The sequence below is a fragment of the Schistocerca cancellata genome, chromosome 5 (assembly GCF_023864275.1).
Source record: "Schistocerca cancellata isolate TAMUIC-IGC-003103 chromosome 5, iqSchCanc2.1, whole genome shotgun sequence".
NCBI lineage: Eukaryota > Metazoa > Arthropoda > Insecta > Orthoptera > Acrididae > Schistocerca > Schistocerca cancellata.
Window position 1 is genome coordinate 259,988,869 of NC_064630.1, and position 6,930 is coordinate 259,995,798.

Consider the following 6,930-nt stretch of genomic DNA (forward strand, 5'->3'; position numbering starts at 1 on the left):
AAATCGTTAATAGACAACATAGATCGTCGTTTCATCGAGAAGCGTTCCCATTAAATAGAAGTGCTTTCCACGCGCATGCAGAGATTGACTGTTTGTTGGTGGCTTCTGTTAAAGGGAAACAATATGAATTTTTGGTAGATACAGAGGCACACATATCGGTTGTCAGTCTGGACCTCGTGGGTAAGAGCAGACTACAAGGGCCACAATAGGCGGCAATGCAGTTGATTCAATCGGGACAACACGGCTCGAGCTTAAAATAGGAAACATAAGGTTCCAAGAGAAAGTGGAAGTGTGGCCAACTCTGGGACTGTGATACTTAGGTTAGATTTTCTCGTTAGACATCGTGCTAGAATCAACTTCAGGCAACGGACAATTGAACTTGATCGTAAGTTATTTCCATTGGGTACAACAGCGGCAAATGTCTCTATATCACTAGATGCATCCACTGAATAGGTGACGTCGAATAAATTGTGTATAAGCGCATTAAAAGTTGTTTTACGCGACAGAGTATCAGCACGTACAGGAAAGTTTCTCTGTTTGGTAGAGCCACTAACAAGTAATAACATGGGTGAGCAACACTGTTTTGTACGTAGGTGTATAACGTCTACAAGGGATCTTAATGGTCAGTTTATAGCGCCAATAAGCTTCGACAATTTTGGGGGAGATGAAGCAAGTCTTCCAAAGGGATTACTGATAGCCACGTTAGAGTTCTCGAAGAGGAAGATATTGAGGATACCAAGATACAAGGCAGAACAGAGGAAGCTTTCGACATACTTGTGTTGTGACAAGCGTTTAACACCTCCATAGTGTAGATAGGTCATTAATGGAATCAGTTTTAATACAGTATAACGATTTGATTAATCCACAGGGAGTGTTACCTGCTACATCAATCACACAACATAGAACACCATGAGGCAATCATCCGCCACTATTCAGAAAACAGTAACGGCTGCCTAAGCATTTCCAGTCTTTAGTACAGGAAATAGTAGATCGACAGTTGCAAGATGGGATTATAGAACATAGTGATAGTACACAGTCAGCGAGTATGATGACATTATCTTAAGTTCTCCTATGATAAGCTGAGACAGCTTTTGCAGCAGCCGCGCGGGATTAGCCGAGTGGTCTTAGGCGGTGCAGTCATGGACTCTGCGGCTGATCCCGGCGGAGGTTCGAGTCCTCCCTCGGGCATGGGTGTGTGTGTGTATGTCCTTAGGATAATTTAGGTTAAGTAGTGTGTAAGCTTAGGGACTGATGACCTTAGTAGTTAAGTCCCATAAGATTTCACACACATTTAATTTTTTTTTTTTTCAGCAGGTGATAGGTACAGTTCCATATTCTCCTGTGCAGAGGAAGAGAGGATGGCTGGATTCTGGCGGGAAACTACTAAAAAACGCGTTTGTCACAGGAGACAGTAATGATATTTCAAGTTTGAATAGTAGCCACAACAGACCAAGTGCAAGAAGTAGCGAGAATACAGAAAGAGTAGTGAACTGCCATACGATGCAAGGATTGTTAAAAATACCTAAAACAATGCATAAAATAGCAATTGAATTACAGCAATATGCTAATGATACAACGGTTACCGTTAATAAGGATTTAGATATAATACAGAATTATCTAATGACATTGGACAGCAAGGTAGGCGTAGTTAGGCTAATAAGGGAATTAGCAAACAGTGTAAGTGATGCTAGAATAGAACTGGAAAGAATTCAAGAAGCTATCCACCATGTTACGCATAAACAATCAAGCACTTTCACACCCGAATAATTTTTGCAAGCGGAAAAAGAATTTCGTGCAGGTCTGCAGCATATTATTACCATAAATGAAAGCAGTTTAGCATTTTATTATCATGTTTCCATAGTTAAAGTTTACTCTGACATATCACACACACACACACACACACACACACACACACACACACTTTCCAGTAACTAACTTTAACTCACAGTTTGAATATTATATGATTCATGCATATCCAATTGGATAGAATCTTATTAACAGATTGATTAAATTTTCCGTTAATTACTTGTATCTGGACAACGCGAAATGGACGTTGTTAAATCAGCAGAAGAACTTGCTAAGTGTATTCATGGAATTATTACTATTTAGCCTACACAAGTAGTTCAAACGGATAACCGAACATGTGAAGTACAGATTTTCTTTGCAGAAATGAACGCACCCGAGTGTCACAAGGTAGTTATGAAGCCAGAGACGAATTTTCAGAGAGTTTGAAATCATTTGGTTTATTCTGTACACAAGACAGAAAAGGTAATAGTGAACTGTTTTAAAGCAAGTCTTTTACAAGAATGACAAGAGGAAAGTTACAGCTTAGCGGTATATTTGACAACTGAAGTGAGTGTGATGCAGCGGGAGTAGACTTCGATCTAAGCAACGGCCTTGCCGCAGTGCTAACACCGGTTCCCATCAGATCACCGAAGTTAAGCGCTGTCGGGTTGGACTAACACTTGGATGGGTGACCATCCGGTCTGCTGAGTGCTGTTGGCAGGAGGGGTGTACACGGACCTTGTGGGGCAAACTGAGGAGCTACTTGATTTAGAACGGCTCCGGTCTTTTAAACTGGCATACGGCCGGGAGAGCGGTGTGCCGGCCACATGCCCCTACATATCCGAATCCAGCGACACCTATTTGGACAGAGTTAAGTTTTAGACTTCCATCTACGAGCGACCAGTGTGGGTAGTACCGTAATTACTAGCGTACTAGTGTATCGCCCGGAAAGCCCCTTTAGCATTTTATCTATTGAGATTATTTCCTTTCTATTAAGCAGTAAATGCTACGGTGCTACAGAGCATAGACAAACAATTTGTCCAGAAAAGGGACTAATTGCTGTCGATCAAATGTTAAGACATGTTTTGGAATGAAACCAAGGACGAAAGCAGAACACAGTTACCATCTGTGTAGCCACCACTAGTATAATCGTAGTACTAGCAGTCATTTCTGCATTTTAGCTTTTCCGAAGGAATAAGATAACGACAGCAGAGTTAAAGCCCACACACGAGTGGCTTGTACCAGAAAGGAGAAGAGAAATATTTACATAAATTACGCTGATAAAGAATTTTGTTAAGTGGAGAAGGATTACTATAGTAAAGGTTAAGATTCTTTTTCCAAAATTATCAGGAGGAATTCTTTTTACAGAAGAAGATTATGTTGCGTGGCAGCTTTGTTTAGAGCAGTAAAATGAGCAAAATTTTCAACGTCCCACAGCGAAGCTATGTCGCTACATTTTGGCAATGGCGACACGACGCGGCCGCACGACAACATTTGTCCATCGCGACTGGGTCACGGCAAAACACAGAACCGGCGATTCTGACGAGGCAGCAAACTTCAGCAAAATGTAATGGTTCAGAGAAGCCAAACAGGGTCAGGTTACCCTTGTTATGTGACAAAAGAGATGAAAAGGTGAATGCAACAAACTCGTTAAGCAAGTAGAGCGGGAGTAAAACTGCTGATACCTCCGTAATAACAAGGCCTATGCGTTCATGACGAATGATGTCGGGTAAACACTAGCCATTAATTCGCTTTGTAAATACCCCAGAAATTTAACTCGTAAGGCAGTCGATCAGATGGGTCAATGCCATACATGACGTTCATACTCGATTCCCTGATTGTAGCGAGGTGACTCCTAGCACAAGCCTGTAGTAGATATTCTGCACGCTACGGAGAAGAGCAGCTGCTACTGGGAGGGATGGCTTCCTCCTCATAATCACATCCACAGTCTGCCTCTGTCGCAGATCGGCGGACCTGAAGATCTCTTCTTCCTACCAGGATGAGGACACCAACGTTTGTGACATTCCGGAGGACTCGGTAGGGCCCAATTGGACGGCAGGCCAATATCGTTGAATTTCATGGCTACTCGGCAGCCATCAGCACGATATGACGGATGACAAAGGAGGATGGTAAGCGGGAGGGCACAGGCAATTGTTCAGCAGGCATTGGGAGACGATTCCAGCCACCAGTAAAGACGCTACGTGTATTTTTATGGAAACAAATAACTATTTCTGAATCTTCTTTCACTGCGCCTACCAGTAACCACACGTCACTGCCATTATTCCGAGGAAAACTGGCAAACCGGGGAAATGCCTCCTTACACAGAAACAACTCTACTTACGCCCTCCCAATAGTCACCTCTTGCAGTGATGTGTGCCCCCAGGACACATAACAAGTGTACTTAAATGAAACACATTGTGACGGGCTGTATGTGTTCTGTCCAGAGACTAATAAATTCAAGAGAAGAAAAAATATAAATAAAGCGCCTCATTTGCCCGTCGGTGCGCTCTGCGCCTTGTACCATTTGGAAAGAGGAAGAATCGCGACTCATCGGACCACACTACTCGTCTCTGGTCGACTGCTCTCAAGTTTCTGTGCTCTTTACTCCAACAAAGATGTGAAGTTTCACGTGCAGTTGTGAGCAATGGCCTTTCGCTGTGTACCCGACGCCAAATGGCCACTCACTACATCACTCTTCTTAGATACACACAACAATAAAAAAATAAGAAACCGACGCACTATGAAGGACTTTGGCAAAACTGTTAACTTTGGCGGCCGATGGGTGAATATTTAACGCTGCAGCGCAATTTCATCTCAGCTGAAAAGAATAGTAAACAGGGGACATCTAGATACCACGACATAAATTCTTTGTGAATTTCTTCCACATAAGCGGTTGCAGAGCAACTGTGCCCGAGGGACAGATGTAAGCATTCGAGTGTGTAGCCAACTGAGATAATCGGCTCACAGAAAGGGAACTGAGTCAAGGTGCCCTTTCGTCTACTACCATTGACCTCTGTACACCAACAAGCCCGGCCTGGATGATCATTGACAGGAGATGAATCGTCTTCAGTGATGAGACTCTCTTCAAATTGAGCCTTGACGACCAGCGAAGACTGATGCTCTGGTGTGCCATTTCGTTTCAAAGCATCACCCCTTGGTTGTCATTAGTGGCAACTTTACGACACAGCTGATTGTTGGCAATATTCCATCCCCCGTTTTCTTGCCCTTCAAGACAAGACATTCTAAGCTTACATTTCACCAAGGTACTGTCCGTCCACACACGGCGATAGTTTATAATGGTTGTCTTCGTGCTTGCCAACCTCCAATTTATAACGGTTGGAGCAGTATGGGCAAGGTCGTTCACTCAGCTCGTTATTTTGACGATGTAACGCGCCAGTTGGACTTAATTTGGCACGAAATTCCTTTGAAGGACATCCCACAACTCTGTCAATCAATGTCAAGTCGAATAACTGCTTGCATAGGGGCCAGAGGTGGACCAATGCGTTATTGACTTGTTTAGATTGTGAAGCTTTTTCTCTAGAATAAATAATCCAATTTTTCTGAAACTGTAATTTTTTGTCTTTCTGTACATGTACATTACATCTGCCGATTTTCGTCCCATTTGGATAGTTTCTACATGGTGCGTCTGTTTCTCCCTTTTCTTCGTAGGGTGTATTCCCTCGTAAGGTGGATAAGAAGGCCTACATTAACTGTCTACAGTTATTCCTGTCGGGTTTGGAAATGATTATAATCTGCAAGGCATCGCATTCAACTCTCGTCCTTGTCGCTGAGGATTCATTTATGACACTCTTACACTGTGTTAGATGGCTGCGAGTGGTACAACAATCATTTTAGACACGATGGACAGTCCGCGTTGATATACCAGCAAATCGGGGAATACAATTTTTTACGGTTTGGTCATGGATACTTCCGATCACGACAGCTTCTTTTTGTCGTTTTGTAACGTCTTTACATCGACCCATCTTAATCGTGCTGATCCCTCACATCTGACTAGCACGTACACACACTTCTCTCCCACGGCATGCGTCAGCCCTGGGCTGTCAGTTTACCGCCTGGTACAAGTTCCAATTATTTTATGGCACTTCAAAGCGACGCAAGATTACTATTTTGTCCTTTGTCATTAGCTGCACTGCAACAAAGATGTTTGCTATTTTGTAGTGTTAAGCATAAGAATCCCCTTCATAAACGATGCAGAGCATAAGATTTCATGCATTATAGTTAATTTAAAACTGCTGAAAATTAAAATGCCACTGCATATTTTTGTTTACTGGCACATACATTATTTCATAGAATCGATCTGTTATCATCCTGTTTCCCAGTGTTTTTCACACGTTTCATCGCCGTCTTATTTTTAGGTGATGTGGAAGGCGGCAACATGCTTCATCCCAGACGACCGCTCACATGCTCTACAGCAAAGAAGCTTGGTGTCTCAGTGTACAACTCGTTGGATCCGCCTTCCTCGCTCGCCAAGCAACGAAGATCCGCATACGAAGCGTCCCAGTGAATCGTCGCGTTGCACACACTTTAGCGAAAATCACTGTGTCTTCAACAGGTACTAGGATTCAAGTAACAAAGAGACTGCGAAGAAATGGATAATTACTATTATATATATGGATATTGTCCAATAAAAATTCGCAATTCCTCATTAATGTACAAGAATTTGTAGTCTCACTAAAATAATGGTGTAAACTAATAAAGTATCTTTTTATGTATACTCTCTCGCTATCTCTCTCTCTTTATTTGACACAAAAAGCCTTAAAACCTAGAAGTATAATGCTCTTGGAGAAGTTATTGCATATTCTTCATCCGATCTATGACCCTGCTTTAACAGACATTCCTGGAGGGGCCTTCAGTTGGATGCCACAGTATATGTAAAGAACTATAGTTACCAGAGAGTTTTTAAAAACTACTAGTTTCCTTTTAAGATTTGAAGTCGAAGTATTTTTATTACTAATAACATAATTATCAATTAAATTGCCTGAGAACTTTTGAAACAGTTTGAATATGTTTTGAGTATTTGATTTGGTAACATATCATTGATAGTTACAATGTCTGTGTTCATACAGCGTCTGTGTCTTTGCTTTAGGGATCCTTCAGGCATGCATGCACTTCTGGAGAACAGTG

The 6,930-nt window shown here is 42.2% G+C and overlaps 1 protein-coding gene across 1 annotated transcript in view; it reads left to right on the forward strand.

Moving 5' to 3' along the window:
* LOC126188477 (beta-3 adrenergic receptor-like) overlaps window positions 1-6,483 on the forward strand; it is a gene marked incomplete at its 5' end in the record, with an annotated part of 177,236 nt that extends 170,753 nt beyond the window's left edge. The window contains one exon of the mRNA XM_049930080.1: window positions 6,162-6,483. The remainder of the gene's footprint in view (window positions 1-6,161) is intronic.
* Between the last annotated feature and the right edge of the window lie 447 nt (window positions 6,484-6,930).